This window comes from Neofelis nebulosa, chromosome 15, assembly GCF_028018385.1.
Source record: "Neofelis nebulosa isolate mNeoNeb1 chromosome 15, mNeoNeb1.pri, whole genome shotgun sequence".
NCBI lineage: Eukaryota > Metazoa > Chordata > Mammalia > Carnivora > Felidae > Neofelis > Neofelis nebulosa.
Genome location: NC_080796.1, coordinates 37,902,300 through 37,927,355, shown reverse-complemented (window position 1 = coordinate 37,927,355; position 25,056 = coordinate 37,902,300). Strand labels below are relative to the sequence as shown.

The window sequence follows — 25,056 nt, the reverse complement described above, 5'->3', positions numbered from 1 at the left end:
GCACGTGGTCAGGGGGAGGAGAGGAAGCAAGGGACAGAGGAGGAGATCCAGCCCAGATGTTAGATTATCTCCACCTCCTCTTTGGACACCTGAAGAACACCAGCAGGACTTATTCTATCAACTGGTGATTGGAACCAAGTGCTGAAGGCAAATCTGAAAACTACTGGTTGTCTGCAGGTTCAGCTCCCTGTGTTCCCGCTGGATCCAGGCCTGGCTGGTTGGCCCCAGACAGTACACAGCTATTAGCGGGGCACAGGAGGCCCAACCCAGAAGGACTCCAAGCATCTGGTTTGAGTCTGATGTCTACTCTGGGATGGAAGGTGGTTCAGCTTAACAGAGGAAACGTGGGAGAGGGCCAAGGGGGTTCAGGGAGCAGAACTGTGCTCACTCAGTAGGGGCTTGAGGCATCTCTTTTGGGTTTGTGGTCGCAGTGCAGGATCAGAAGCAGAAGCTGACAGGAAGGACCTTCCTGGAAGGAGCCATTGCCGGACCGGGAGCTTATCCCACCACAGAGGTCAGAAGGGAACGGAGAAAGCTTGGGGAAACATGGCATGTTGGACATTTATTCTTGGTCCTTTGCCTCACACCGGCTCCCCAGGTGTGTGAGAGGCCCTATATTCGTGAGTACACCGGGCAGTCGCCCACAATGTCCTCCTGGGAGTTGCCCCTCTAAATTCATTCTTCCTCCAAGAAGACAGCTTTTACTTTCACAGCAGAGGCAGGTGGCTCTAATGAGATGCTGGCATTCCCTGGGAGAGGATTAGTACGTCAGCGTACCTGACCATCTTGACAGGAGCATGGATATCTCTGGGAAGAGATAACGTAGTGCATGGGACGGACTGATGAGGGGAGGAGAGACTACATCTGAGACATTGGGCCAAGGAAGTGAGGATGGGTGTCGTGAGAGCACTGGGGTGGGTGGCATTGGCAACAGAAGGAGCCCCCAGTTCACAGCTTCACTCCAGCCTCACCCTGTAGCTTCGTACAACTCTCCTCCACGTTCCCTTCTGTGGTGGCTTTCAATTAGGTCCACTAATTCTTTGATCAACCACTGTTCAGTCGGCGAAGGGAGTTTGATTCTCTTCCCCTTGGTTATGGGCCAAACTTAGTGACTACTAATGGACAGAGTATGGCAGAAATAACTGTGTTACTTCCAGGACTAAGTCATATGGCTTTCCTCTTGGTTGCTCTCTCTTGGATCCGTTGCTCTGGGGGAAGCCAGCTGCATGTCACGAGGAGAGGTCCACGTGTCATGGAGCAGGGACCTCCTGCCAACAGCTCTGTGAGTTCAGCCACCGTACGAGTGTATCCTGCAACCCCAGGCAAGCCTTAAAATGACTGCAGCCCCTGCTGACACCGGACTAACCCTGAGTAGAACCCTCCTGCTAAGCTGCTCTCAAATTCCTGACCTAAAGAAACTGAGATAATATGCATTTGTTATTTTAAGCCACTAAACGTTGTAGTAACTTGTTATTCAGCAAGAGATAACTGTTATACCTTCCAGTATACAGTCTCAATCAGCTGCTTCAGCAAATATGATTCAGTGGCCCTTAGCGTGGAAAGGCCTAGCAAATAAAGATTATTGCGTAAGACCAATCTCTGTATTTTACACAGTTAAGGAAAACGAGACCCTATCTGGAATAGGGGCTAGAGTGCTTTGCTTTGTTTAATTTTGCCTACTTGAAGTAATACTTTTGAACTGTGACATGGAAAGTTGTATGTTGGAGTATACAGATTTATGCACAGCCTGAGACAGAATTCATTATTTGGCTTATAAACACCAGCTTTTGGCCTTGCCTATGATGGAGAATTTAAAGGGGCATAACACCAGAATTATAAAGTGTGCCATGAGACATGCTGACTGGGGAGTAAATCCATGGAAAAGCTGTTTCCGTTAGCCTGGAGGTGTCTCAACAAGAGGATAAATCTCAAAACTGGTAACAATCCCCACTGACTCGGCAGGGTGGAGCAGTGTACCCTTTCTCCATCTATTCTGATCCCAGGAAGGTGGCTCTAGGTCCACTGACCTGACCCCCCACCCCGCCTGAAGAAGGGAAGAACAGTCTGGCTTGATAGGAACGAAAACGAGTGAAAATGGAAGGCACGGTCTGAGGAAAGTGCTGTCTAGCTCAGAATTCTCGGATGACCTGGACCAAACAGGGATAGCTAGGGCGGGATAATCAAGTCCATCAGGGCAGTCCGTGGACATATCTGAGAGGTCCCTGAGGGCAGCCCTCACCAGTGCTGTCAGGGGCTTCCTAACCTGAGCCCGTTGAATGTTGGAGCTAGAAGCGATTGAGAATTAGGACAGCAGCTCCGAAAGTGCTGGGGAAGGAGGCAATTGCGGACATCTCTTCTCTCACCTGCTCTCTTCTTCCCCAGCAGCTGGGAGCATGCGAGTCCATCACCTCTGCTCTTCTAAGGCAAGGGTAGGAGGCTGGCACAGACCCAGAGACCTCAACTTCCTCAGGCAGCTTTCCCTTTTCTCTGTTTCAGATGTGATCCCTCCACCTTCTGAGAGCTCACTCTACTGCACCTGTACCTGCCTTCCAGCACCATGGTGTCACATCACACTTTGTATTTTTTTTTGAGTTGTTCGTTTATTTATTTAAGTAATCTCTACACCCAACGTGGGGCTCCAACTCATGACCCTGAGATCAAGAGCCACATGCTCCTCCACCTGAGCCAGCCAGGCACCCGTCGTATTTTGTGTTACTGTGTTATATTCCGTCATAGCGGATACTGTGGTGTGCCACCCAGATCCCCACCTCCGGGGCTGAGGAACAAATCCCCCCAACTTCTGGGGAGGTCGCCTGCCGAAAGCTCATCGCTGAGTCCCTCCCCAGGAATTTCCCTCCCCCGAAGGGAACTGTCTTGCCCAAGTATTCTCCCTCCCAGGATGGGGAGGCCCACACCCAATGACATTCTACAAAGGCACATCTCCCTCGCCTCAATTCTGGACCTCTCTGAAGGGCCTTCTCACTTCAGAGCTTCCTATGGAATCACATTCCACTTCAGCTCCCTCTTCTAAGTGATTTTTAGTGGCAGTGCCTATAGCCTTATTGGAGCTGTATTTCTGCTCTAATGGGTCCCAGTCAACTTTCCCAGCAAGAGGTTGTGAGGCAGGTCCTCCAGTGGGTTGGCATTTTACTCTTCCAACAACCTTCTGCTCTGTTTGATCAGCCTTGTAGCCACTCCTCCCCTCCCCTCACCATGTTATAGCCGCCTTCCTAACCCCCTGGGGAATACCAGAGGACATCTGCGGCATTGGGTTCTAGATTACACAAATCCAGGAGGTCAAAGTTCTTAGCTGGGCTCCTTGTTAACATTTATTTTTGTATCCCCAGAATCTAGCACCAAGTCTGGCTCGAAAATGTTTGCATGAAAGAATGAACGGACGAAATGATGACTCTCACTCGCTGGGATGGTGAAAGCCCACAGGTGGGTTAATCTGGCAAGCATGTGCCTTTGGTCATTCTCTGCAGACAAGAAGCATCAGCCTGAGATCCTTAATTCTTCACCCAGAGCACAGCGACCTTTATAGATTTTTCTCTCCTGTACTTTTTCCCTTTCAAATGCAAACACCAACACCATGCTTCCAGGAGCGGAGGATTCCTACCCTGAATGACTCTATTATGTTTGAGCCCCACATCGGCACTAGAGCAGGTCACACAGAGCCCTCCCATTCTCCCAGGTGGGCCCTGCCCCCACCCCTGGGGTTTAGTTCCCATCAAAACCTCCCAGGAAAGGCCCATCTTCACCCCCAGTGCGGGCACTCTCTAAGCCAGGCTCGGCTGACAAAGGCCCCTCAGTTTTCCCTTTCCTAACCAAAGTGTCTAGGGTGACAACCCCCACTCTCCACCCCAGCCCCAGGGGAATTCATTCCGTATTCAGTTACGTTCGTATATTCATCAGATGAGACTCCTGTTCTGTAAATCCAGGAGATATTCATTTTTTTTGATTGATTTAAAGTGACTGCCTATCTCTTCTCTGCTTAACTGATTTTAATTTCATTTCTTTTATTTCAGATCCATGATGCCCTCCTCATGGCTCATCTCACTGTTAACTTCTCGTTTCCTCTGGGGCCCCCAAAACAGTATGTAAGGATGGCTTTCCTTTTAAATGCTCAGTACTGTTGACCGCTCACGGGGCACAGCCTAGGCTACAAGGTAGCTAGCGAGCCACTGCTTTTTTTTTTGTTGGTTTCAGCTTTATTGAGATATGGTTGAAATACAACATTGGAAGTTTAGGGTGCACAGTGAGATGATTTGATACATGTAAATACTGTGACGTGATTACCACGAGATTAGTTAACTCATCCATCACCGGACACTATCGCCATTTTGTTGTTATGTTTGTAGTAAGAACATTTAAGATTTGGTCTCCTAGCAACTTTCAAATATAGAATACAGTTTTGTTAACTAGAGTCACAATGCCATACAGTAGGTTTCCAGAACTTCTTCATCTCATGGCTAAAAGTTTGTGCCCTGACCTACATTTTCCCCATTCCCCAGCACCCCCACCATCGTACTCTGTTTCCATGAGTTTGGCTTTTTAGGATTCTACATATAAATGAAAATATGCGGTATTTGTCTTTCTCTGTCTAGATTATTGCACTTAGCATAACACCCTCTAGGTTCATCCGGGTCACAAATGGCAAGATTTCCTTCTTTTTTATAACTGAGTGATATTTCAGTGTGTGTGTGTGTGTGTGTGTGTGTGTGTGTGTGTGTATACAGTATCTTATTTATCCATTCATCCATAGACACTTAAAGCTGTTTTCATATCCTAGCTGTTGTTTTTTTAAGCTGTTTAAAACATTTTTTTCTGTTCATGTATTTTTGAGAGTGAGAGAGAGCGTGCATGCGTGCATGAGTAGGGGAGGGGCAGAGAGCAGGCTCCAGGCTCCACGCTGTCATCACAGAGCCCAACGCAGGGCTTGAACTCACAAACCGAGAGATCACCACCTGAGCCAAAGCCGGACACTTTGCCAACTGAGCCATTCAGGTGCCCCTCATAACCTGGCTATTATAAATAAAGCTACAATGAACATGAGAGAGAAGATATCTCTTCAACATAGTGATTTCATCTCCTTTGGATATATACCCAGAAGTAGGATGGCTGGACGATATGATATGGTACTTCTATTTTTAATTTCTTGAGGAGGCTTCATATTGCTTTCCATAGTGGTGGCACCAAGTAACATTCTCACCAACAGTGCTCCCTTTCCTCCAGATCCTCACCAGCACTTGCTATCCTAGTGAGCCAATTCTGATCCTTCTCTGCCCTTCCCTTTTTCCCCAGTTACTGGCTCATTCAATAATCAAGTATGGAGCACCCACCAAGGTTCAGGTTCAGAGCCATCTGCTTGGGATACAGGATACATATGTCTTGGTGGACCCTACCTTCAAGAACCCACAGTGAGGGAGGCATGGAAGTGTGATGTGGTCAGGGCAATGAGGGAACAACCCATTTAAGAGGATGGAAGAGGATAGTGACCTTGGGAGGTTTCCTAAGGGAGGAGATACCCATTTGTCATAAAAGATTAGTAGGTGATGGCCTCATGGAGAGGAGAAGATGTGAATATCCATTTATGATTCGATCACTAAGTGTGTTTTGGGACCTGCCACCTACCAGGCAAAGTTCTAGGTGCTGGAGAGATAGCAATGAACAAAATAGAAAGTTCACACTCCTGGGAAGAAACAGACAATAAGCAACATAAATAAGTAAAATATATACTATGTCATAAGGTGATAAGAGTTATATAGAGGAAAATAAATCAGGGAAGGGGATTTAAGTATGCATGTGTGTAAGGGGGTGACTCTTAAAAATGGTAGTTTTGGGGCACTTGGGTGGCTCAGTTAGTTAAGCATCCTAATTCTTGATTTTGACTCAGGTCATGATTTGAAGTTCGCGGGTCTAAGCCCTGCATTGGGCCCCACACTGACAGCGTGGAGCCTGCTTGGGATTCTCTCTCCCTCTCTCTCTGTCCCCCTCCCCCAAAATACATAAATAAACTTCAAACAAAATGGTAGTTTAAAATATGGTAGCTAGGGAATGCTACTCTATTTTTACCAATCCCTTTTGTCTTCATGGTGGTTTAAACTATTTGCAAAGTGCTCTTACATCTATTAGCTTATTCAGTTCTGAAAATAATCCCACAAAGGGGTAGGAAAAATTCGTCTCCTTGTCTCTGTTGCTCCCTGTATTTGTTTGCCAGGGCTGCTGTAAAAAGCACCACTTAGTGGCTTAAACAATAGAAATGTACTTTCTTATAGCTTTGGAGGCTGGAAGTCCGAGGTCACGGTGTGGGCTGGGTTGGCTCCTTCCGGGAGCTATGAGGGAAGCACTGCTCTGGGCCTCTCCCTTTGGCTTGTACATGGCTGCCTTCCTCTTGTATCTCTTAACCTAGTTGTCCCTCTATTTGTGTCTCTGTGTCCAGATTTCTTGTTGCTATGATGACTCCAGTCATATAGGATCAGGTCCCACCCTAATGCCCTGATTTCAACTTGATTACCTCTTTAAAGGCCCTATCTCCAAATCAGGCTACATTCTGAAGGACTGTGGGGTTAAGATCCAACACGTGAATTGTGATGGAGGTAGGAGGTGAGGGACACAGGTCAACCCATATCACTCTTCAAATTACTGACCTTTGCATTTCACAAGATACATGGAAGCTCTTATCGAGCTGGTTAGCTCGAGGCTAGAGGTACAAGACAGCCTACGCTATGCATGATCACTCTCAATTCATAAGCCTATTTACCTAAGACCATTTATCCAGGAGTGAAGTCACTTTACATGAAGGGTTCTACTTGACTCATTTGGAAAGCCAAAAAAAATTTTTTTTAAAGGACCCAACAGATCTAGGTTGAATTAGATTTTGATTCCGGGATCAGCCACCTCTTTGAACTCTGAGTAACCCTGAAAAATCCAGACTAAGCAGGGCCTTGAGTGAGCTGCTAAAGCTAAGAAAGCCAGCAGAAAGAACAAGAGAGAAAGGACTGATTAAAAGGGATATGAACCCAAGAAGGAAGGAGAATATTGAACAAAGGGGAAGTAAAGAGGTCAGGGAGCTGCAAACCCTCTGGTCACATCAGAAATTATACCTCTTTGGGGCGCCTGGGTGGCGCAGTCGGTTAAGCGTCCGACTTCAGCCAGGTCACCATCTCACGGTCCGTGAGTTCGAGCCCCGCGTCAGGCTCTGGGCTGATGGCTCGGAGCCTGGAGCCTGTTTCCGATTCTGTGTCTCCCTCTCTCTCTGCCCCTCCCCCGTTCATGCTCTGTCTCTCTCTGTCCCAAAAATAAAAAAATTAAAAAAAAAAAATTAAAAAAAAAAAAGAAATTATACCTCTTCGCTGGAGATTAAGTAACATACGCAAATGTATTTTGAAAGGTTGAAAGTGTTACAATTGTAAGGCATTCTCTTCTGAGGTAGAAAAACAGGGCATTGTCCCCTCTGGAGACTGGTACAGCCAGATTTTTCTGGCAGACTGCCTCCTAGTCTTGCCTTCATTTAATTTCTTCATCACAAATAGAATATCATAAATCTGGGAGTTACCAGCATCCATCATCATTGCTTTGAGGAGGTTGCTCTTTTTAATTAACAAGTGTGAAAATTTCCAAGTCACGCTGACCTCCATTCTAACTTAACTGGGAGTGTCAGGTTGGAACACTCTGCTTTCTCCTGAGGTCCTGGCTTAACTCCTACTGTAGAAGTCAAGAGAGTTGGAATTAATGTCCCTGGCTCTCATATCTCACTCCTGCCTTGTCTAAGACCCCGGCAAATAGCAATTAGCTGTGTTGCAGAGCCTTGCTCCCAGTGATTCTCAAAAGCAACCCAAGGCACACCTGATGGACCTCAAACTGACCTGAGAAAGTTCACCTTCTCGTTAGTCCTTTGGGACAAACTATTTATAAATGCATATGATTGCTTTTATGTACATCTAAGACCTACTTAGTAATAGCATGCTAAGTGAATTATGAAAGGTTAATCTAATTTGGAATTCATAAACCAGAATCAACGAGCTACTAAATTCTATTGAGGATTCTAATTTAATATTCCACCAAGAAGTCTGGCTCTCAGAGAAAGTTCTGGTGGACCCTTGTCCACTTCCTCTGGATGGCGCTTTGTCATTACTCCATACTGCCCTGTGTGAGTTGAGGTCTTCAAATGCTGCCATTCTTGCTTCTAATTATAATTACTGTTAACTTTGCTTCATCATTATCAAGTTAGTTGTGATGTGTTTGGTTAAAGCGACTAGCGTTGCATAGTTGTTTCAACTGTATTTTTTGGCTTTTAATTTTCCAGTAATTAGATTCAAAGACCATCATGCGTTGCTGTTTGAATATGAATCATTTATGCCCTAATTGCTAAAGCATGTGTACACTTAATCTCCCAAAACATACTTTGTAATGGCCCCTCAATAGTATTCTTGAATTATTTTTCCATTAGTACATGGGAAAGGAAGAGATTGATTAGCTATGGACTACTTTCCTGGCTTAGAGTGGGCTCAAGGAGGAAAAAGACAAGATTGAAAACCACTGTTTTAGACTCTGGGACTAATCAACTAAATTTACTGCATGTTTTGCAAGTAGCTTGTAAATGGCACGTGCAAACTCATTTCCCTTGGTAAATGCCTGGGAAATAAATATCCACACTTACCTTTCTCCAACCGCTACTCGGCTGCAGGCTCACTGTGGCTGGAGCAGGAAGTAATGCCGTCCAACGGATCAGGCGGCAGAGTGGTGATCGGCAGTGGGGTGGGGCCGACTTCAGAGCAAAGGTTTCGGGGCAACTGTAAATATGATTGGCAGAGTCACAAACAACGCTGAGCTCTACAAACAGTGGCCACTGCTCGAAGCAATAAGTTTCTGTTCAAGTTTGTGATAATTGCTGGTTGCACATCAATGAATGGCCAGTGCCCGTACAAGTCCAAAGTGACTTGAGGAGACCACTCTGGGGTTAATCTGGGCATCCAAGTATTCGGAATCCCCCAAAGCTGGCCCCGGGCTGACTTGAGGCATAATCACTCCCCTGTACATCCCACTGAATGTTACTTGTATCTACGTTATAGCGCTGTGTTCTGCTTTGCTTTGTAGTGGTTTATAAGGGTCTAACTTCCTTGCAGACTTTGTTTCTTTGGAGCAGGACCAAGTTTTACCCACCTTTAGGAGGCAGCTTGGCAGAGGGCCAGCAGCAGAGGCCAGGGGATCAGAGAAACCTGGAGCGAATCTTGGCTCACCAGTGACTGACTAAATAAATGACTTATACAAGGAGTGATACCCAAAGGTGTTGCCAGTTTACATTTATGACTTAACCCAGAGACTAAAATAGTTTCAGATTACTTCCCTACCCGCTCTCATAAATAGATAGATAGATGGCTGGCTGGCTAGATGGCTAGATGGCTGGCTGGCTGGCTGGCTAGATAAAGATATCTATCTCAATCATTCTTTCTTTACACACACACACACACACACACACACACACAATCAGCTCTGCTTCTTTCTGTAATTGCCCTCATTTTCTCCTACTATAAATGAGCTTCCTCCATACAAGTGGTGGCAGTGGTTTCAAATACTTTGATTTCTTTAATTTCTGCTCAGCAACTCAGAGGGAAAGAGGACTTCTCTTTCTCCATATTAGTATATATGAGCCCAAAGAAGTCTCTGATTAGCCATATCTGGGTTGTATGACCACCCTTGGGAGGGGAGAAGGGCTTTGTATTGGCAGTCCCACCAGAATCTACTGGTGCAATGGGGAGAGAAAACTCCCTAGAGGAAAGGGTCTTTGTAAATGCTGTTAACAAAAATAAGAATTGAGGTGTGTGGGGGGGAGGGGGGGGAAGGGGGAAGGTGCTGAATTTGGTCAGACAAAATAGCAGCCATCTATTTCAATCAACAGGATGCTATATGTAAGGCAACAGGGCCTGGTACCAAAATAGACATTAAACTGAGCCACCCATGTCTTCCATTTTTGGCAGCTTCCAGTCCCTCTGTTCTTGGTGTCTCCTACCTCGTTTCTTAAGTATTTTTGTCCCAGGCACACCCAAAGTTACTTCTGGGACTGTAGGAAAACTGCAGCCAAAGGGGACACAAAGGACCCTGCCCCGCTTGACTCCATCCAGGAGCAGGAGAGAAAATATGCTTTCATTCTGGAATAGAAGGAAGGCTCACAGGGAAATCTGAAAGCTGCAGTGGTAAAGGAAAGTGAGCAGAGAGGCCATTATCAGGCCTATTCTCTTAGTGCTTGAGGAATCGTGAGCCGGGGCACAGCAAGTCCTATCAAAATTAGTGGCAGGATGGGGTGCCTGGGTGGCACAGTCAGTTGAGCGGCTGACTCTTGATTCAGGCTCAGGTCATGGTCTCACGGTTCTGGGGATTGAGCCCTGTGCTGGGCTCTGTGCTGGCAGCACAGAGCCTGCTTGAGATTCTCTGTCTCTCTCTGTCCACCCCTCCCCTGCTCGCTCTCACCCTCTCTCTAAAAAATCAATAAATATGGGCGCCTGGGTGGCTCAGTTGGTTGAGCGTCTGACTTCGGCTCAGGTCATGACCTCACGGCTTGTGAGTTCGAGCCCCGGGTCGGGTTCTGTGCTGACAGCTCAGAGCCTGGAGCCTGCTTCGCTTCTGTGTCTCCCTCTCTCTCTGCCCTCCCCTGCTTGTGCTCTGTCTTTCTTTCTCTCTTTCAAAAATAAACATTAAAAAAATCAATAAACTTTTTTTTTTAATTACAGGAAAAAAAAGAATTAGTGGCAGGGTTCAGGGAAGGGCCAATAGACTGATAGGTGGGGTTTCCTTTCTCCTTCCCCTCCTCCCTCTCCTCCTGCTTCTTCTCTTCTCTGCGGTTTTTCCACCGTATCAGGGAACTCAAGGCAGTGTTTCTCCCCTTGCCAGAGGCTCGGCACAAAGAGTGCCCCACTCAAGGGCTGAGGTGTTTAATCAGGAAGCAGAGAGTGATTTAACTCAGGCCCAGATAAGGCCTGGGGGTGGAGGGCATGCCAGGTTTCAATCCAGTAACCTGCACAGTGGGGCTTTGCTCTGAGTCCGTGACAGAGAAGACACCTGTGGAGGAGGGGTTGCTGACAGACCCAGGCTTGGGTTTGAGCAAGTTGACCCTGGTGACAGACTCAGAGCCAATGGGAACCATTTCCCCAGCACTAGGAAGAGTCAACACCTACACAAGGGTTTGTACTGAGTCCTTGATGATTTTCTGTTTCTGGTTTTGTTTTTGTTTTTCCGTCGGAAGCACACTCCAGTAAGACTGGAAGTGCAGAGAGAAAGAGATAATATATGGTTTCCCCAGTTCTCGACCATAGCTGGGGGCTGAGTGATGCAGGAGGTTGGGGACAGGAGAAAGTAAACGATGGAAGTTTAAGGACCCCTTCCCAGGCAGCTGTGATGTACAGAAAAGAGAAGGGATGTGGAAACAGGAGATCTGAATTTAAAGTCCGATTCAACTTCTTACTCACTGGGTGATCTTGGACAAGTTACTTGGCTCCTCTGTGCCTCAGTTTCCTCATTGGAAAGAATAGAGACAATAATATTTCAAAGGGTTGTTGTCAGGACGAAAAGAGTAAATACTGCTATTGTATTATTCCATTTCTCTGGGTCTACTAACTTCCTCAGGAAGCTGGAGAATGTAGTTGTTAAGGGCTTCGACGGTGGAATTTGACAGAGCTGAGTTTAAATGCCCATTTTGAATCACAAATAGAGATATTTACATCTGGAATGATCAAATACCTGGGATTTGCTTCAAAATAATGCAGGAAGTGGAGAGCCGGCGGGGTCTCACAGAAACCAGACTGGCCAGAGGTTGATAATTATTGAGGCCGGGTGATGGATACATGGGGGTTTATCAGAGAATTGCCCTACCTTGTATCTACAGGCGGTCTTCACTTTGCATGGTTCTGATATGCATGGATTGCGGTTGCCATGGTTTAGTTAGATAACAACAGTCCATCCACAACACAGTTCAAATTTCAGTTACCGCGGTATATTAAGCGTGAGTAATTGCGTAGAGCACACGTTCTGCTGCCAGCTCTTCAGTGCTCAAATCACTGCATAAAAAACCGACGCATGTCACGATCAGTGAGCTGTCACATCACTTCTTTTAAAGGCTGTCGCTTGGTTGTTGGTCACCGCCCATCTGTTGTTGGGCTCATTGGCAGACAGGGAAGCATGTGCTGAGTTGCCTGCCTGTCCCCCAGGAATAAACCCACACGACACTGTACAAAAATGGATAATCGAAAGAGAGCATTGGCCGACAGAGATGGACATGCACCAGAGACATGGAAAGTGATAATACTGAAAGTGAAATGGGAGATCACGACTGTGGGTATGTTGGTGTTCCCGCCACCCGAGACTACAGATACAGCTGGAGGATGTCGGCAAAGGCAAGCTCAGGGACATACGTGCTTGTGACGAAAAGGATGATGGTGTCTGAGAGGAAGTGACACCAGGAAAATGTTCACATGGAAGGCACTCTGGGAGGTGTTTCACAAAATGGAAAGTCCAAATGATAAAATGTTGGAAACTGATCCAATCTTAGAAAGGAAGTTGACAGTTTGCCAAGGCATTAAAAAAATGCTCAGTCTGTGTTGTATGTTACATGAGGAGAAGGCAAACACTGTTCAAACTACTCCTGATATGTTTGTTTTTTTTTTTTAGAAAGACATAAAATACTTTTCTTTGTGATGTGTCTAATGTTTTAAGTTGCAGGGTACTAAATAAACATTAGCATTGCTTTTTTTTTTTTTTTCATGTCCCGATACATTTACAACTGACAGAGAATTTTAAATGTTTTGACAAAAATATTTGAAGGTCAGGGCACCTGGGTGGCTCAGTCGGTTAAGCGTCCCAACTTCGGCTCAGGTCATGATCCCACAGTCCATGAGTTCGAGCCCTGCATCAGGCTCTGTTCTGACGGCTTAGAGCCTGGAGCCTGCTTCAGATTCTGTGTCTCCATCTCTCTCTCTCTCTCTCTCTCTCTCTCTCTCAATCTCTCTCTCTCCACCCCTCCCCCACTGGTGCTCTCTCTCAAAAATAAATAAACATTTAAAAAAATATTTGAAGGTCACCAAACAATTGTAATTTTTCTCATTGTTTACAAACATCCCTTTGCACGGTTTCAGCTCTCAGGGCCATTTTAACAGTCCTGCGCACTGCCGTGAGTGAGCACGTTTTCCATTTAGACATTTTTCAATACTGAATAGTTTTTTCTCATCCCTATTACCTACTTTTTAATGCAAACTAACTCTCCTGTGCCTCATCTGTCAAATGGGAACAGTAAGAGTAATCACTTTGCTGTGTTGCTGTGAAGTTTTAACAAGTTAACGCCTGTCGGATACTCAGCAGAGTGAACGACGACGTCAGTAAAGCATTTAATGCATGTCGGCCGCTGTTCTATTTATTCGCCTGGACCAGAGACAGATAAAAGACACTGAGAGATCACCAAGTATCACTGTGTTATAATAATCACCGCTGCTACCGTCAGATGTCTCTCAGTCGTTTCCTGTTTACCTACTTCCTTAAAATGCTGCCCGGAGTACTAAGCAGGAGATTTCAGACATTTTCGTTTGGATGTTTGAATGTTACTATAGACCTAACTAATTTCCTGCCTCCTTCCTCTGAACTGCATTTCCCCTCCTGTGCTCTGGATCCAACACTCTTAGCCTCTGTATCTTTCAAAAATGCATCTGTCATGATTCAGCTCCTTGACCCTCAGGTACCACAAGTGGCCTTCTCCTCTAGTCTCCTGTAGCATTTTGAATCTCTCCTGTCACTCTTTGCTTATTTGTTTGTTTAATTACTTATTTGTTTAGAAAGAGAGAGTGCCTGCACATAAGCACAAGCGGGGGAGGTCAGAGAGAGAGAGAGATAATCCTAAATAAGCTCTGCGATCTTAGTAGAGCCCGACGTGGGGCTCGAACTCAGGAACCTTGAAATCATGACCTGAGCCGAAATCAAGAATGGGACGCAGAGCCAACTGAGCCACCCAGGCCCCCCCCCCCCGCCTCCTGTCACTTTTCATTATGAGCAGATTACAACCCTGTCTCCCCCTTTCAACTGTAAACTCCTTGCAGAGGGAGACTGTAACAGGAAAATAGCACCGCATCCTTTGTGCGATTCCCTGACACCACCCTGATTTTCACTCAGGTATTTACTTTCTGGCCTATTAGCTTTGGGGAAGGATGACTCTACTCCCCCACCCCAACCAAAAAGATGGGATTTTATTGCCTAGAGGTAGTTCCTGTTGTGCCAAGGCAATTGGTTTAGGCTTGGGTTTCTGAACCAGTCAATGCATGACATTTCTTTGGATGTGGGGATTGGTTTTGAAAGGAGCACATGGTCCAGTTGGACCAATGGAAAATGGAGTTAACTTTGCTAGGTGCTTCTGGGAAAAAAGTGTCTTTGCTTTTAAAAGTGAACCTCCAGGGGCCCCTGGAGGACAGTGGCTCAGTCGGTTAACCATTCGACTCTTGATTTTGGCTCTGGTCATCATCTCACAGTTCTGTTTGTGAGCTCGAGCCCTGCATCCGGCTCTGCACTGACAGTGTGGAGCCTCCTTGGGATTCTCTCTCTCCTTCTCTCTGTTCCTCCCCCACTTCTCTCTCTCTCTCTCTCAAAATAAATAAATAAACTTTAAAAAAAATTAAAAAAGAAAAAGTGAACCTCCATGGAAAGCTTTCCTCTCTTTGGGAAATCCTGGCCTTTAGAAGAGCTGTGTCACAACGTGGGAAGCCAACCTGAAGATGAGGTCAGTACGCAGAGGGAAGATGACCCAGGAGCCACTGAATTAATCCAACACTGAAGCCTGAACTTCTGTAGACATGAGCCAAAAAAACATTACTTATTAATTGGAGCCTCATTCTCTGGAACTTGCCACACAAGGATACTGAACTGAACTTTATCTTCAACTTTGTATCCACCGTAGCGTCTGTGATACGGCAGGCAAGAAATGCTTGTTGGGTTGGATAAACTCCTGATCCTCGTACAGTTCCCTTCTGGCTCTCTGCATCTTGTCTGTAGAGCAATTCTCCTCACACAGGTCTCTGAAAGCTCCCCTCCTCACCTGAGCTTCTGATTTGAATAGTTGATTTTTCTAAAACTGAAACAGAGCTGCCTGAAGTGATGGGAATGTTCTTGTGTATCCAGTCCTGCTCTCTCTTGGAAGTTCCTTGATGAACACTGGCAAATCTGAACTCATGGGCTCTCCTTTTTTAGACTCTGGTCTGCCACTTTTTAGATTGCAACTGTAGTCACTTCAAAATACTTTCATGAAATGTTAACTGTATTACTTCCCAGCACTAACTTTGCAATCACCAGAATCTAATCAATCAGCTGTCTGCAAATTGCATTTTAGGGTAGGTTGTTGTTGTTAAGTATTCAATCACTAAACACTTGAGTTGCAAAATCCCACACTATGGAATGACATAATTTTTAGAAAGTTTTCTGTTTATTTTCTTCATCTCTGGATATGGATTATTAAGAGCTTTGTTGTTATTAAGTAACATTTCTTAACTTAAATATATTGTCCTTTGTCTAATTTATACCTGTCCCATCAGTTATTGTTTTATTTAATTTTTTAATTTAAGTTTATTTAAGTAATCTCTACACCCAACATGAGGCTTAAACTCACAACTCTGAGAACAAGAGATACATGCTCTTCCAATTGAGCCAGCCAGGCACGCCTCATTTTTTTTTTTTAAATGGTACTCCCCTACCTTAGGGATAGTAAATAGGCCCAGAGATTAGCACTGATCCTAACACAGACACCTGTAGGCCACCTAGAAATGGTTTTGCGTGAGAGTATCATCCAATCACATTGCCCTATACTATGCTTGGGCAGATAATTAGATCATCTCTCAGACATTCTGAGTATGAACCATAGATAGGGAAATGCACACTGAGGAATTAAAAAAATTAAGCTTAATCACATTAAAATTAAGTACTTCTCATCACCATCAGAAGACCAGATAGTGAGTGAAAAGATGAGCCACAAAGTGGGAGAAAATATTTGCAACATTATGTAGTAATTAATTGTTACATAAAAGAATTCCTAAAAGTTAATATGAAAGAGATAGACAACCCAATAGTTCTACTCAAAAGTTTTGAATAGGCACAAAAGGGCAAGTCCAGATGGCCAATAAATAATATAAAAAGATAGTTAATCTCATTAGAAGTTGGGAAATGTGAATTAAACCCCAACAACCCAACGTTATGCCTCTACCAGTTAGACAATATTAGAAGATCCAGAAATAACACATCAGACAAGGGCATGGGACAAAGGGAACACAAATACTCTGTAGGAGGGGCTATAATTGGCACAATCACTATGAGAGTTTGACATTACTGAGTAATTAATGACCCATTAATTGTACCCCTAAGAATCTACCCTAGAGAACTCTGTCCACTTGTGCACCAAGAAATATGTAAAAGAATGTTCATAACATGATAACAAAAAAACCCAGAAACAACCTAAATATCTATAAAAGATAGAATGGCTTAAATTATGGTGTATTCTTACAAAGGAATACCATCAGCCAATGAAAATGACCAATAGCTACATGCAAACAACGTGATTAATCCCAGCTGGCAAGAAGTGGTAAAGAGTATGGAAGAGGTATGTCCATTGACCTTCGTGGCTGATGGCTTTGCCTTCTTGAGGTTATTCTGCCATCTATTTTTCTTCCTGGCAGCATTTGAAGTGAGCTCTGGATTAAGCCCTCTTTGGTGCCATGCAAATTTCACAGCTGGCTTCCTACTGGGGCATATGTCAGAGGCTCAAGGCCATGGGTTTCTTTATGCCTTGAAGACTTAGAGACTTTTTTTTTTTCTGGATGAGGCTTGTTTCTTTGGCAATGTAGAAGTCTAAAAACCGTAAAAGCTTCAGTCAGTTCCATGAACCAGTCACCATTCCCAGAGTTCTTTTCTGAACATCGTTCGTAAAGCTGCTTTATTTCTTTGCTTCCTTGATTGATCAATAACTCTCTCTCTCTCTCCCTCTCTCTTTCATTTTAATAGTGGCTACCTTGAGTCCATCTGAAATGATAGGCTTCAGGGTAAATTCCTAGACCCTTAGTCTCACCTTTGCCACAGGCCTGGCTCTTGGTTCGGCTAAGAAGTATTAACTGACCTTTGAAAAATGCTCTAGACAACTATAGTTTTATCTCTTCTTGTTTTGGGTAGAGAGGCAATTGACTTTAAAGATCCCTATTTCTGGGTTCGTGGTGGTCTGGCCAGTGTTTGCCAGCACTCTGTTGCAGTGTATTACTAAAAAACAGGAAGGAGCAGCCAGTATATACTAACAATGTGGTTTTATGCGACGACTTCATGTAGATTTAGGGGCTTAGGCAATTGGTCTGTCCTTCAAATAATGGCAGGTGACAATCTTGACAAGTTTTTGCCCCAGCATAACAAGGACACTGTCTCTCTAGTAAACCACATCAATTATCTTATCTCCCAACTGCTAAGCCAATGCCACATATTTTTGGTTTTTATAATAACAATACCATACTTTTGGTACCAATTTCTGTATTCATTAGGGTGAGGTTAGTTTGCTCTAACAAAGAGACCCATCAAAAATCCCATGCCTTAGAGAAGACAGAAGTTTAGTTCTTTGTCAGGTGACAGTCCAAGGTGAGTGCTCCAGGCAGTGGGGGGCTCTGATCTACCTGACATTTAAGGATCGAAGTTTCTTCCATTTTGTGGCTTCTCCATCACCTAGGCCTTGATGTTGTCTGCATGGTCAAAGTTAAGTCATGACCTTATTTGGATCCCCGTGTGTGGGAAGAGGGGAAAGAATAAGAACGAGGCACAGCCTGTTCACAGGTAGAGGCCTATGGCATATGGCCCTTCGGCTCACAGTTTTGGTTTTTTTGGAAGAAATTTAGCCACGTGGCCATTATATCAAGGAAGGCTGGGAGATGTGGCAAGGATAAAGGAGAGAACAGATATCAGTAGGCAATTGAAGTTATATTATCCCCAAAATTTCCATCTGGAGCCTTCAAGTTACTTTTCAGCTCTGAGAATAGAATGAGATTACAGATATTGATCATACACTCAGAGCTACATAGAAGATCAGAAAAACAAAAGGAAATTCCCTTGTGTATATTATTAGCTGAAAAGCTGAACAATGTCACAAGCATTTTGCTGAAATGCTGGGCCATTGAGATTTTGAATAATATCTAGCAAGCCAGACATAGTAAAAGAAAATAATTAATTCATTATTAGTAATTGAAGATACCTAAAATTTCATAGATAGGCTCTTAGAAAGTTGTATTCCAAGAAAGAAAGAAAGAAGAAAAAGAAAGGGAGAAAGAGAGAAAGAAGGAAAGAAAGAGGAAGGAAGGAAGGAAGAGAAAGAAAGAAGAGAAAGAAAGGGAGAAAGAAAGAAGGAAAGGAAGGAAGGAAGAGAAAGAAAGGGAGAAAGAAAGAAAAGAAAGAAACAAAGAAAGAAAGAAAAAGAGAGAAAAGAAAAAAGAAGGAGGGAGGGAGGGAAGAAGGGAAAAGAGAGAGAAAGGAAGAGCCTACAACAGTGCCTGGTATAAAGTAAGTCCTTAAATGTCAGTTTCCCTCTCTTCTGTCATATTTATTCCTCTCCGGCGGCTGCCTCGGTTCACCTAAAAAGAAGGTGATGTGATGCAGAGGGGGCTGTTGCCTCCCAGAGAACCCAAAGACTCAGAGGGCAAGGCAGCAGCACTGAAGTTGCATTCAGGGTTGCCCACCGGGGAGCAGTACCCTGGCCACCATGAGGTGGGGGTGGCCAATATAACCCCCACGGAGCTGCTTCTCACTCATGGAGGCCTCTGCTGGCTGGCAAGCCTCTCCCCTCTCCTGTTCTCCCCCGTCTGCTCCAATGCCATCTTCTCAAGCCACTGTCTCTGCCTTGTTGTGAAAGACCTTCAGCAGCTGGGGCCAGAGGCGGGGGAGCTCGCCTAGTGCGCTGTGCGCAGCCGCGGCCTGACTGGTGGGGACTGCGGCGATCTCCCAGTGGCCACTTGGGAGGTTCTTGTTTGCTCTGTCAAAAAGTTCAGGAACGTGATGCGATAGATTTTTCCAAGCTCAATGAGGCCAATTAAATAGATATCTCTATTCCTGGACGTTTGAGTAAATTCCTGTCTGGTTGTGTAATGGATTCATTCACGTTGAATCCAAAGCCCTGTGTTGAACTATGTCCACTGTCAGGAGGGAGCCGGCCACAAGGAGAGGAGGGAAAAGGACAGGACAGTGAAGAAACTGCCATCAGAGAAACTACCTGTGAAAGCATAAGCACAGTATCATTATTTTGAGCTCTGTAAAACAAACACAAAACATACACCCCAAAACCCCCACGAATCGACACCAGTTGTTCGTAAAGCCTTGTGCTAGGGATGAGAAAGAGAGCGAGAGGAAGGCCTTCGCTTTACAGCCCGTCAGGCAGACAAGGACAAAACAGGGAAGAAAAACTTGTCCCAAAAGAAATGATATTAGTGAAGTAAAACAGCATTGCTGGTGTGCCAGCACATCCGTGTGAAGAGACCGTGAATGAAATGAGTCCAGGAGAGAAATGCATTGGTTTAATGATTCGTCCACAAACGCTTATTAAGCACCAACCATGTGCCATCCACTGTGACAGGGGCTAGAGACACAAAAACAAATAGGACGCAGACCCTGCCCCAAGGCCCTTCCAAGACAGGTAGCTTGGAAGACGAAGCAGGAATATGTCATCAGAGCTCTCACCGACATTGGTACAAGGTTCAGGCGATTCCAATGAGGTGGGGAGTCTGTGGGCAGAGCCAAGAAGAGGCTTTCGAGAAGGTCTAGCAAGGGTGACAGCAGCAGTGTATAGGGAGCAGGTCCAGGGCGAGATGCTGTGGTAGCTGCTAGGGACTTAGGAACCCAAGTTCCCAAAGCATCTGTTTCTGTGGCGTGCCGTTGAAACCTGGAGAGCGACAACACCATGGGAAAGGTGCACGTTCTGGGGGCGAAGTGATGTGGGGAACTATTAAACGGTCTGAGCGAGTTGAGCAGCTGCTGAACAGCCCTCTCCCCTCATCAGCGCAGCTGGTTATGAGACAGATGACACCTGACGGGCACAGAAACCACCTTGATGAAGCAGAGAGCAAGCCGTCCCGCCAAACCTCCTTTTAGGAAGTGTTACCCTAAAACTGCCACTCTGGAGCAGACAGAAAGGGGCTGGGAGATCCCCATGGACGAACCTAAGTTGGAAGACTGGCCCCTTGGTTAACAGATGGACAAAACACCGTATTAGTTCAAAACTTACTGGTTGCCAGGAATAGACGCTCAAGCTAGTGTATGCAAAAAGGGTCAACTTAACTTAAAGACAGAGGGCTGTCTCTTAATACTGGAGGGCAGGAAGGCATCCAGGTCCCAGGAAAGAACGGAGCCGTGGAAGTGGTGACTGCTTACCAGGCAGCACGTGGTGCACTCTCCTTGTCTCTTTTTCTCTGCGTATCTGATTTCTCTGTCTGTCTTTCTGTCTCTTCTGTTCTCTGTCTCAGCATAACAGAATATGGCCACCCACAGTGTCCTTGTGTCTGTTTTACAGTTCATGGGAAGCTTAGATCTCTCCTTGGACACAGTTCCGGATGCCTGGGGGGAGAGCTCGGACTCAGCTGAGGGCAGGAGAGCAGGGTTCATGCTAAACAGATGGCTGCTGAGGCAAGGGGCAGTTCCAAGGTTCGTGGGAGTGAGGCAGGCACGCCAAAGGAGGTCGGCCGTTGCTCCTCCTTCCTCTGGACCCTGATCCCTGAAAATAATAGGCATTGCTCTACCTGGTTACTGACTAGATATGTGAAGCAACTACCATATAGTAGATCCTTAGTAAATGGAAGTGGTTACAATTATAGTAAATATAGAATGTGATCTATTTTTAGGAAAGCCCAACCCAGGAGACTGGCACACAGCCTTCTTTCCTTCACCAGAGCTGTTCACATTAACACGAAGCTATGGAGCAAGGCCTCTCTTCCTTTGCCTCCCCACCAACTGTGCCCCCCAGCCTCTCATTTCTCATCTCTTAGTTGCAACTGGAAGGTCTCCCCAACTCAAGCTCTCTTTGCTATTACAAATCAATCATTTACATTTTGGGCCCCTGCCAGGCCCACAGGTACTCATCTGTAATGACAGTATTTAAGAATGTCAAGTTTATACAGTGATTATATGTCTTTCCTCTTTTATTAAACTTTAAACCTGTGGTCTGAGGGGCACCTGGGTGGCCCAGTCGGTCGAGCAACCGACTTCGGATCAGGTCCTGATCTCACCGTTGGTGGGTTCAAGCCCCGCGTCGGGCTCTGTGCTGACAGCTCGGAGCCTGGAGCCTGCTTCGGATTCTGTGTCTCCCTCTCTCTCTGCCCCTCCCCCGCTCACGCTCTGTCTCTGTCTCAGAAATAAATAAGCATTAAAAAAAAAAAAACCATGGGGCGCCTGGGTGGCGCAGTCGGTTGAGCGTCCGACTTCAGCCAGGTCACGATCTCGCGGTCTGTGAGTTCAAGCCCCGCGTCAGGCTCTGGGCTGATGGCTCGGAGCCTGGAGCCTGTTTTCGATTCTGTGTCTCCCTCTCTCTCTGCCCCTCCCCCGTTCATGCTCTGTCTCTCTCTGTCCCAAAAATAAATTAAAAACGTTGAAAAAAAAAAATTAAAAAAAAAAACAAAAAACCAACTTTAAACCTGTGGACCGAGAGACCACATCTTAATACTCCAGATATTGTCGTGTATCTATTGTTCACTTGATGATATTTGTTGACTTATCATGTTTTCGCAGCAAGGGCAATATCCACTTATAGGCTCATTAGAGGAATCTCAAGAACTCATTCATTTTGGGCCACTGCCTTTAGCCAAGACAAGGCTGAAGCTTCCTAAATAAATGGTCATATGTTTTATTTTCACTCCCATGTAAGCCTACGGTCATACAGCCTGGGATTTGGAAGGGATTTGGGAAGGGTCTTAGGTCAGGCACCTCCCCAAGGCAGAATTTCTCTCTCTAGGAACCCTGAGACATGGGCATCGGGTCTCTACTTGCACAGGGAGTTTATTACCTTGCTGGGAAGCTCATTCCAGCTTTATTCTTTTACAACCTAGAAAGTTCTTCTTTGTTGAAGAATCTCACATCTGCCTTTGTGTCACTTCCATAAAATGTTCCTACTTCTTTAGGACTAATGCTAATGCCTCTTCCCCATGGCACCTCTCCTTGCATTTGGAATGAGGGCTCAGGTCACTGTATCATGACTCCTCTAAGCCTCTTCAACCCAAGTATACTTAAATCCTTCTCCACGAGAAACAGTTAGAGACCCTTTGTCTCCCCGTTCACGCCTTCATATGTTGTGTTTCCCTTTGTGAATCTTAGAGTTCAGAATCCAGCACCGCATGTAACACTTCAGTGTGGTCTGATTGCTGAGGGGAGTAGGATTAGGACCTTTGTTCTACATGTAGCTGCTGTGATTTTATTAATGCTGTGTAAATTTGAGCTAGTGTTTTTCTTTCTTCATATTCTTCTTCTTCTTCTTCTTCTTCTTCTTCTTTTGGTAGAACTATCACAATTTTAGCTCATATTCATTTTAAATCTTCATATATTTTTTCAAAATATGGAAATTATTGGGGCGTCTGGCTGGCTCAGTCAGTGGAGCATGTAACTCTTGATCTCGAGGTTGTGAGTTCGAGCCCCATGTGGGACGCAGAGGTTACTTAAAAATGAAATCTTTTTAAAAAATATGGAAACTACTCTTTTTTATAAATGTAACATACGTTATTCTGGAAAATTCAGGGAGAAAAAGGCAACACGTGAAAGGATAAATAAGAGAATAACAACCATATTGTAACCATCCTCTTAAAGATAACCATCATTTACATCTTGGTATGTACTCTTCCACACATCATTCTCTATGCATAAACATGCATATGCATACATGTCCATGCATGAGCGTGCACACACACACACACACACACACTGACAGACATGGAGGTAAACCTCTGTGGTCAATTAGAGATGGCTGCAAATTCTTTGCCGCTCCTCTCATTGATAGGTGAGGTCTATTTCCTCTCCTCTGTGTCTGGGCTGGGCCTGAGTCTGTTTTTTGTGTTTTTTTTTTTTAAGTTTATTTATTTTGAGAGAGAGAAAGCAAGAAGGGGAGGGGCAGAGAAAGAGAGGGAGAGAGAGTATCCCAAGCAGGCTCTGTTTGACATGGGGCCCAAACCCACGAACAGTGAGATCATGACCTGAGCCGAAACCAAGAGCTGGATGCTTTTTTTTTTTTTAACGTTTACTTATTTTTGAGACAGAGAGAGACAGAGCATGAACAGGGGAGGGGCAGAGAGAGAGGGAGACACAGAATCCGAAACGGGCTCCAGGCTCTGAGCTGTCAGCACAGAGCCTGACGCGGGGCTTGAGCTCACGGACTGTGAGATCATGACCTGAGCCGAAGCTTAACCTCAGGTTAAGCCTGAGCTTAATCCTGAGCTTAACTGACCGAGCCACCCAAGCGCCCAGCCAAGAGCTGGATGCTTAACCGGCTGAGCCACCCAGGCGCCCCAAGGGATAGTTTTTTGGGTTTTTTTTTTAACAGCAATAGATAACTGAAACAATTACATATAATGACAGCAAATGTTTCTACAGTATTTTCTATGTGCCAGGCACAGTTATAAATCCTTTATACATATTCATTCACATAATCCTCACAGTAACCCTATGAGACAAGTACTATAATTACATAGCACTGTTCCCATTTTACAGATGAGGAAACTGGGGCACAGGGAAAGAAGAAGCTTGCTCAGGACCACATAGTGAGTAAACGGTAAGGCTGGGATTCTAACCCATGCAGTACATTAGGTTCCAATGTCTGTGCTCTAATCCACCATACCCGTTGCCTCTCTGCTGCTTTCTCTCATTTTAGATACTGTGAACAACTTTCAGTGTCAATAAATATCAATCTGTAAAATCATACTTAAGGGCCACATGTTGAAATCTGTTGAAATCTCAATTTGATCATCTAAAGTATTAGTAATCTCTTGCAATTCTGGGGTCCTCTTTGTTGGATATATATGCTACTGAAGTCTTCAAGTTGATTAAATTTGTTGACTAAATCAGAGTTCAGGAGTGAGCCCTCTTGAACCCAGATGAGATCTCCTTCCAGGATAACATCATTTGACAATACTTTGTACAGATTATTCAATGTTTTGTTTTCTCATACACTGGTTCCCAGGCGCAGGCTGGGAGATGTGCCGCATAAAATCATGTGGGCGCTTGTTAAAATACAGATTCTCAGGCTTTGTGCCAGACTCCCTCATAAGAGACTCTCTGAAAATGGAGCCCAGGAATCTGCCTTCTAGTAACCCTTCACACATGATGCTGGTAACAGCTAGATTTGGGAACCATTGATCTAACCTCCCTTTCTCCTTTTCATCCATATTGGTAGCTCCATCAAATCCCATGCCAAATTCCACGTACACTAGGCCTGTGGGAATACTCTAATAACCATTTTGAGAGATGTCCCAGCTTGGCTGTTAACCGGCTATATGATTTCATCTCTGGACTTTTTTCACCTGTAAAATAAGGAGGTGGGATTAATTATTTGTGGGTGCCATGGTGTGCCCACACATTCTTTCTTCAAGACTGAGTCACTCATTCCCTCAGCTCTTGGGAGTGTTGGCTGCTGACAGTTCACAGGTGGTCCAAGGTCACACCTTGTCCGGGAGCATAGCCTATATCCCTGACTGGTTGATGAGGTAGACAGACCCAGCCCCCTAGCCTCAGGGTGAGCCAACTCTAAAGAGCCAGTCTATGGGGCGGACCTGAGATTTTTTGCATCTGCATTACGGTTCAATCCTGTTTCTTTTTTTTTTTTTTTTTTTAATTTTTTTTTCAACGTTTTTTATTTATTTTTGGGACAGAGAGAGACAGAGCATGAACGGGGGAGGGGCAGAGAGAGAGGGAGACACAGAATCGGAAACAGGCTCCAGGCTCCGAGCCATCAGCCCAGAGCCTGACGCGGGGCTCGAACTCACGGACCGCGAGATCGTGACCTGGCTGAAGTCGGAAGCTTAACCGACTGCGCCACCCAGGCGCCCC

The 25,056-nt window shown here is 45.2% G+C and overlaps 1 long non-coding RNA gene across 2 annotated transcripts in view; it reads left to right on the top strand.

Moving 5' to 3' along the window:
* The window catches only part of LOC131495758 (uncharacterized), a 43,057-nt gene that overhangs the window by 8,185 nt on the left and 9,816 nt on the right, over window positions 1-25,056 (top strand). The window contains exons 1-3 of one of the 2 annotated variants that reach the window (XR_009254097.1): window positions 382-2,577; window positions 3,348-3,441; window positions 4,029-4,100. This is a non-coding gene — a long non-coding RNA (uncharacterized LOC131495758). Of the gene's footprint in view, window positions 1-381; window positions 2,578-3,347; window positions 3,442-4,028; window positions 4,101-25,056 lie in introns of those variants that run through there. The other variant, XR_009254098.1, reaches the window with a different exon arrangement.